The following is a 7248-nucleotide window of genomic DNA, read 5'->3' as shown; positions in this document are numbered from 1 at the left end:
CCCCTGTTAGGTGGGGTAGGGAGCACGGCAGCTCCCCTCTGTTGCCACTCCCCTTCACAGCAGTGAAGACTTCCAGGGATGCATCATGTGGGAAACATGGGAGGGTGGAGTAAGTCCCCGCTGGGCTTCCTCTGCCTATGGGCTTCTGCCCGTGAGAGGTAGAGATTGGGTCAAAGGGCTTCTGTGGATTTGCTGACTGGCTGCTGCATATTTTACCATGATCATAAGAAATATTCGTGGCTCTGTCGCTCCCCACAGCCTGGGGCTGGACGATGGCGCTGCCCTGTGACAGGAATGTGGAAAGGTGTGTTTGTGACTGGGCAGGAAGCAGCTTCCCCTCTGGCCCTGATGTCAAGCACGGCTTTATCCCTTACATTTACCCTGTGCAGGACCAGGGGTGGGTTGCATGCCAGAGGAGATTTTTCTTTAAGGGAATTAGGGCTGACTGAACAAGAGATTGGCTGCTATTATCAGACACTAATGGTCCCTGATAAGGGGTAATAAGATAGTGAAAGGCAGGATTTAGAGCTAAGTAACAGGCTCCCTTTATGCGGGCGATATGGCCAGATTCTTTTCTTTGTAAATTTTTAATCAGCTCAAAATTTTTCATGGAACAATTTACTTCTTGGTCTCTTTCTTAGTGCTGTTGACCTTGACCTTGAGTGGAAATGTGAATATGAAGTTATTACCTTTGGCACTTTTGCCCAGATCATGAAACTTTTTATTTATTTAAAGATTTGTTTACTTATGCTTACAGAACTGGGGTACAGGCCAGAAGGGCAGTGAGAAGCTTCACCAGAGACAGAGCAGGGAGCAGAACAGGCAGACTGACGAAGTCGAGGGGAGTAGCGGGAGACAGGAGAGGCCTGCTGCGCCCTGTGGGTCGCTCCCTGGCCGGGGATCAGACTCACACTGACAGGGTTGTGTCTAGCTTTGCAGTGCTGAGCTTTAACCTGTTGTGCCACGAGGGAGGACTCACGAAACTTTTTAGATGGACTTTTCTTAGCCAGCCAAACAGATATCTTGTTAATGGACCTTTATGATTTTATGTATCAAGTTTCAGTGTTCCTATCACCTATTCCTTTAAGAAATACATTCCTTTGTTTGGCCTTGAGGATTGGATGCACAGACACCAAAGGATATCAGGCTCCTGTGTCATACTTTATGGAGTCTTTCCCTGCCTTGTAAGCCAGTCTTCAGCTTGCCATGATCAGGGTGTTTTTTTTTTTTTTAACATTTATTTATTTGTGCATACAGAACTGGGGAACAGGCCAGAGGTGTAGGGGTGGTGAGAGGATTCACCAGAGACAGAGTGGGGAGCAGAAAAGGCTGAAGGACGAAGTTCACTGGTAAGGGGAGCAGCGGGCGGGTCAGGAGCGGTCTGCTGCGCCCTGTGGGTCACCTCTGGGGTGGGGATTGAACTTGTGCTGCAGTGGCTTTAGCATCTTAGTGTTGTGCTTTAACCCGCTGCGCCACCAGGGAGGGCCCAGGGTAGCGTTCTTTACAGACACTTCGCCCTCCACCCGCACCTCATGGCACACCCTCCCAGAGACTCAGGTTACAGGGGAATGCCTATCGGGATCTTTTCTTTTTCTGGATATTCTAGCAGCTTCCTCTTTGGGCCAGCATCTCCCCCTGCCAGCCACCATTCCATGTAAGATCCTGTGAGGTCTCGGGAAACACCTGGGAGATGTAGCATGGTGTCCAGCAACTGGGGAAGAATTGGGGTGTGGGGAAGAACTGGGGTGTAGGTCAAAGGTGTAGGGTTGGAAGAATTCACCGGAGATAGATTGGAGAATACAGAAGACGTATAGAATAGACATATTTATTGAAATGACGGCAGAGGGGAGCAGTGAGCGAGACGTGAGGGGTGGCCTGCCAGGAGAGAGGGTCCTGATTGGTTAGGGCGTCTGTGTTAGGTGGGCCCCATTAATGGACCACCACCTTAGCAGCTCGTTATTTCCTGGACAGTCCCGTCTACCCCCTTAATTTACTCAAGCCTCCCAAACCTGCCTGGTGGCGAAGAAGTGGGACTTCATTATTAGTTTTAACAATAAGACCGTGGTTTTAGCAAGCACCTGTAGAAGAGGTAGGGGAGAAGCAGGATGGGGGGGCTGGCGATGCCCACTGTGGCTCAGGCCTGCCAGACCCCTGCCATCTTGGAGGGGAAGCCTAAGCGTGGGTAGTGTCTGTGGCGGGGCCTGCCTTGGCCTGAAGTGATTGGTCTCCTCGCTCAGCCCTGGGCACAGACCTCCCCAGAGGACTGTAACCTTGGGTATGGCCCTCGCCATCCTTCTAGTGCACAGCAGTGCCATCTGCTAGCCCCAGGTGTTGCCAAACAACAGAGCAGTGAAGTGACTTGCAATATCCAATTCCTTGCTATGGACGGGGCACCCACAACCTCACCCCGAGTGAGGTGTCCCTCCTGACCACTTTCTAGCTGTTAACGCGACCAAGTCCTTGATCTCCTGAGGCTCCGGCTCTCTCATCTCCGGAGTAAGTGAGACTGACACGCCCCCAGCCATCTCACAGGGTTAGTGTAGAAGTGGTCGTGGGGTGCACATCAGGGCTTCCATCAACAGGAACGAGGCTTTTACAAGAACATTTACGTCTTCCACGAAGGTCTCTGCCTTTTCCACTAAAATATCTGTGTTTTCTCCATATAAACTGATGTGTTGCTGCATTCTGGGAATGCAGCTGTGGGAATACATTCTGAGAAAGGCATCTGTGGGTGATTTCCTCCTTGTGCTTACACACATGCAGAAGGCACACCCAGCCCGATGTCACGGCCCCTTGGGGACTTCGTCCTAAATGCGTCCCAGCCCTGACAGAAACACTTTTCGGTGATGCGTGACCCTCCCACAGTGCTCAGAACCACTTGTCATCAGAGACGACGATTAAGCCATCTTTGAATCACTCTAACACTAACCTTGGGGCTGGTCTAGCTTTAGAGAGCTGCAAGACTGAAACGTAGGGGCGTCTCGCTACTTAGTGGCCGAGCCTGAAGCGGCCGTCTGTGTAGTTCTGCACAGATCCACCCTGAACAAATGGTGTGGCGCCTGCCCGCCAAACCCACACACATCCCACGTCGGCTGCTGCCCGTTCCTGCCAGCCAGCAACTGCAACAAGCACCGTACCATGTTCAGATAACTCTGCCAGGTTATTCTGCGCTTGAGCTAAGAATCCCCGGGAGCTAGTCCCTCCCGAATAACAGGCAAGTCCCAGGGAATTATGGGTGCGTCACTCACCCGGCAGTGTTTCGGGGCCCTCTTAGACGGACCCCTGTGCTCACGTAGCTGCATTAGCTGAAAGGTGGGCGCCCGAGCATGCGTCGTGAGCAAGCACACGGACAAACCAAATGTGGCGTGTGGACGTAGTGGGCCGTGTTCACAGTTTGAAAGGAAGGACTCTCTGACACCGGCTCTATACGAGACCTGGAGGAGCCCAATTCTCAGTGACAAGGGGGACAGATGGTGGCTGGGGCGTGGGGCGTGGGGGAGGGGGTGAGTTGTTTAGTGGATGCAGAGTTTCAGTTTTCTGCGCGCAGAAGAGTTTTGGAGGTGGCTCGTTCTTTACATGACTAAACTGGACACTAAAAAACAGTTGAGATGCTGAATCACACCTTATGTGTGTCCGGCCACCCCTGGGAATTAACAGGAAAAGAATAATAATGTTAACAATGGTCGTCACAATTCTGTGTTGATTATATATTTTAAACAACCTTATTGTTAAATACTCTTGTGAGCTCAAGGGTGTGACAGGTCACAGAACTCCCGAGAGGCTCAGATGGCCTCAGGACCAGACCTGCGTGACCCCAGAGTCCTGTCTGACTTAAGCCAGCGGCCCGTGAGGACTTGCTATTTACAGGGACATCAGAAACCCAGTCATCAGGTCCTACGACCCTGTTGCTCAGGTTTTCGAAACTATTAAAGTTAGTGCCAAAGCCGGGTGAACCTGACGCTCACGGGGACCAGAGTAGCTGCAGTGTCAGGCCTGCAGGGAGTCATTTATCATAGCTCACACGCTTCACGCGCTCACCGACTGCAGAGGAGAGCGTGCCTGCTACTTTAACATGATCACACAGTCGTAATAGTTAAGTGCCAGCAGCGAGCAGATGGAGGAGAGCTGTGTGAACTTGCGGAAGGAGAAGCATAAGCAGAACAGCATCTTCAGGGGCAGAGCTTTGGAACATTTGGCATGCCACTCAGCAGGTGCAATGTCAGGAGAGATTTACCCGACAGTAGCTGATCACAGCACTCGCCTAAGGCCCAGGCATTGCAGAGATGGTGCAGGGAGGTCTCCTGAGGCGGTGTGGAGTGCTGGAAGCATCGCGCCTCTGGGATGCTGCCCTTGCCAGCCAGGGGCTGTCGGGAAGGCAATTAACCTCTCTGGGTCCTAATTTGATAATCTTTAAACGAAGGATAATGGCTGCTTTGTCAACTTCACAGCGTTCTTGTGAGGATCAAATGGGATAATGGTTGCAAAAGTGCTTTCTGGAAATGTGGCGATCTGTGAGGTTGGCCATTGTTGTTTTGTGGTGAATTCTTTTCTTTGGAGCCAACTGGGGAAGCCAAAACTAATCGGCCTTTCAGACTGTGTCACGCATGGTTTCCCTGGGTGTAGCTCTGAGTGGGTGGGAGAGGGGCCTGCGAAGTGTCCCTAGCCGGTGCATGATGGAGATAGACCCTACCTGGAGAAGGGGCCAGAGAGCATAGGATTTATTCAACTTTAGGTGTTTGGTAAAGGGAGCTGTGCAGAGTTGGAGGAGGCTCACAGGCATGGTTGAAGGTTGAAATAAGGGACAAGTTTTGGACTTTGCTGTTGGACAACGGGGAGATAAAAACATTCTCGGTTTGGTCCACCTCTGTGCTGAGAGTCAGCTGGTTCTGGACCCTTGGGAAGTGCTGGAGAATCTGGGTAGGCCTGGACACAGGCACGATTTAGTTGTCACCTCTGTAGACCAATCATTCTCTTGTATGAGCCAATATCGACCAGTTAGCTCCTCTTGTGAACATTGTAAGGTGTAGGGAATGTTTGGAAAAACGGCAGGATGTCGGGTCCTCCCTGGTAGCTCAAGGGGGTAAGGTGCAGCACTGTGAAGCAGTCCACAGCTGCTGAGGCTCAAGTTCGATCCCCCGGCCAGGGAGTGACCCACATGGCACAACAGACCTCTCCTGTCTCCCCGCTGCTCCCCTCAGCAGAGTATTTCAGTTGATCTGCGTACTGCTCCCCACTCTGTCTCTGGGGAATCCTTTCACAGCCCCTGCACGTCTGGCCCATCCCCCAGTTCTGTATGGGGCAATAAATGAATCTTTAAAAAAAAGGCAGTATGTCTAAGTAAATATTGAAAAACCTGCCCAGACATTTCAAACTGTTGAAACTAAGAAAAAACTCTGCATGATAAAAATATAAAAAAACAGGCCATTTGATGAAGGAAAATTATTGAAAAGTCTTTAAGCAACATCTCCTTGACCTTGATTTGAGTCTGAGCTATCCAGCTGGAGATGGTGTTGGTATTTGGCTGCTAGAAGGGCTGGCAGGTGGAGTGTTTGGATTTCATTTGATCTCTCATCATAGAAGGCACCTTATTTTCCCCCCGGACTGTAGCGTATTAGATCTGGTGGGCCCCACCCAAATTTCAACACTGACCAAGCTTTTGTATTAAATTCAGAATGCAAGATTATTGGGACAAATAATTTATACCCTTTGAGGGGTAGGGAAGATTTGTTTTAGGAGAGGAATGTTCAGTGTGTGCACCAGGTAGGGGTCCCCGGACTTCAATTTGCCTGTGCATTAAAGGAATTGCATTTTTATAGATTCCTATAAGTTGCTGATTGGACAAAGAAAAGTGGCCTTTAAATTTTTCATCGGCTATGATAGGATAGAGGAGGCACAAAGAATGGGCTCAAAGTGGGGAACAATTGATAGTTTTCTCCCAGCCCATCCATCTTTACCCAGTAACTCTGAGCAGGACTGACCCTCTCATAATTAAGGTGGCCTGAGCCTCCCTGCTGGGACAGCAGGATCAGGCTGCCTCTCTCCTGAATTTTCTTTCTACTATCCTGCAAGTCTCTACAAATTAAGAAACATTAGCACGTGATAGATGGAGGGGAGGGCAGTGATCCGTCTGGGGAGGCTGTGGAGCTTTAAACGGACATTCCTGTAAAGAAGGAAGGTCTGGGCACTTTATGGCAAAAGAAGACCTTGGTTAGGCAAGGGGAAATCTCTGGAGGGTGGTGGCCACCGGGTGGGGTGCAGTCGGAAGGGGAGAGAAACATCTGTGGCTCGAGTCTGATGTGTCACTATGCCTTTTCTCATCTTAAGCAGGATGCGCTATTGACGAACTACTGTTTGCCTAAGAATAGGGTTGGCCGGAGCATGGATGAAGTCAGTCTTTTCTACCATGATTAGACTTATGCAAATCTGCTGCACTCTAAATTCTGTCTTTCCATCTTCCTCAGTGCAGCAATTGGTGCGTGGAGCTGCTCGGAGGTAATTTTTGCTATAATCACATGGAGTGCCTTTCTGTAAGTCGGAACAACCTATTATGTCTGCTGCTTTCCAGCTTTTTGTTTGTTTCTCTTTTCATTTATTCATTTATTTTTTTTACATCGTTCTTCATTTTGTGCATTTTTCCATCTCAGTTGTAATCCCCATGGGCCTCCCATCACCCATTCACCCATGTGCCATCATGTTTCACTTTTCTTTAATGTCAGCTCCTTTTCTGTTAGGGCAACGCAAAGCTCATTTTGACTGGAAGGCAGGGACTACTCTGAACAAAAAAGAGTAATTATGTCAAGCATGTCTTGACCACAAGGATGAAACTTCTAGGCAAAATGATTTTCCTCTATCACAATGGCTTTATTTTAAATTTAAATTTAGTTTGATTTGTGAAAAGGCCCTCAAAAACCAACAATCAAGCTGTCTGTGCTCTGCCTTTATTTCAGTTTCTTCTGTTATTAATGAAACATTGAGGGGTTTTTAATAAGCATCAAGTCACCAATTGTATTTTCAAGGAGGGAAGGGGGACTTCTCGCAGGTAGGTTCTAGAGGGTCAGGGCAAAGGCTCTTGCTGCCACAAAGAGAACAAAATAGGCAATGTATACATTTGCCCAAAGCTTGTTTTACACACACCAGAGAGGTGGGAAAGCACTGAGGACTGGGCAATCTGATCTTCCAAGGAGAGGACCTTGCGGGTAAGCTGGCAGCCACGTGCAATGGTCAGACCGACTCTGACAATGTTGGGAA

This window comes from Condylura cristata, unplaced genomic scaffold (genome assembly GCF_000260355.1).
Source record: "Condylura cristata isolate star-nosed mole 26May11 unplaced genomic scaffold, ConCri1.0 scaffold00003, whole genome shotgun sequence".
NCBI lineage: Eukaryota > Metazoa > Chordata > Mammalia > Eulipotyphla > Talpidae > Condylura > Condylura cristata.
Note: the sequence above shows the minus strand (reverse complement) of the source record.